This window comes from Plasmopara halstedii, assembly GCF_900000015.1.
Source record: "Plasmopara halstedii genome assembly, contig: Scaffold_1211, whole genome shotgun sequence".
In the NCBI taxonomy this organism is placed as follows: Eukaryota; Oomycota; class Peronosporomycetes; order Peronosporales; family Peronosporaceae; genus Plasmopara; species Plasmopara halstedii.
Window position 1 is genome coordinate 1,373,304 of NW_020188126.1, and position 872 is coordinate 1,374,175.

The following is an 872-nucleotide window of genomic DNA, read 5'->3' on the forward strand; positions in this document are numbered from 1 at the left end:
ATTAAGCGCACAGACGAGTGTGATAAGGTTCCAACGGAAATTTTTGTGGAATTAACAAACGAGCTCGAAGAGCTTTCTGTTCGGCAAGCTCATCTTCCGTAATGGCCGGAGGCCCGATGATGTGGAGGCGTAACGATCGAGTTACTACGTCCTTCACTTCCACAGCGGGATCCTCCGGGCGGAAGCCATATCAACACGAGGGTCAACGACCGATCGTGGATGGGCGCGCATCAGAGCCGCCTTACGGGCGTTTTCCAGCTGCCGCCTTTGTGCCTCATTCAGGTCATTCGTGATAACACCTTGTTCCCCAGGTGACGAAAAATCAGGAAACGGACATGAGGTCCGCAAGACGCGACAGGGCTAATCTCACGCCGCTGGTGCTGCTCGCCTTTCTCGTCAATCCATCCGGGAAAAGGAGTGTCAGACTCTTAGTCGACCACCTCCACATCCTCAACGAGGTCACTTGTCATTGATAGCGTGCGCGGAGCGCGACGCTCGGGCTCATCAAGCCTAGAATTTACATCCCTCGATGCCGCGGAGACATGGTCCGACATGGCACCGTGTGCGGAAGATGAAGCTGGGCTCTGCCCATGAGCGCTGTCGGAACAGCAAAACTTGGAGACTCCGGTGTCATTGACACAGGGCTCATTGAGCACGGAAGTCGTTTCGTGTCAACGCAGTATCTAACGGACACGCAAGCCTCGTTGAGGCAATAATTGATCGAAACTGTAAATGTTTTCAATCTTAATGGGGGAAGTGTAACGGGGTTACATGTACCCTGGTAAAAGGGGTGTGTGTCACACGAGATAGGCATGGTGTGACTGCACCCAAACAAGACTACGGTATGTGGCTAGGTAGCCAGTAGTTATGCA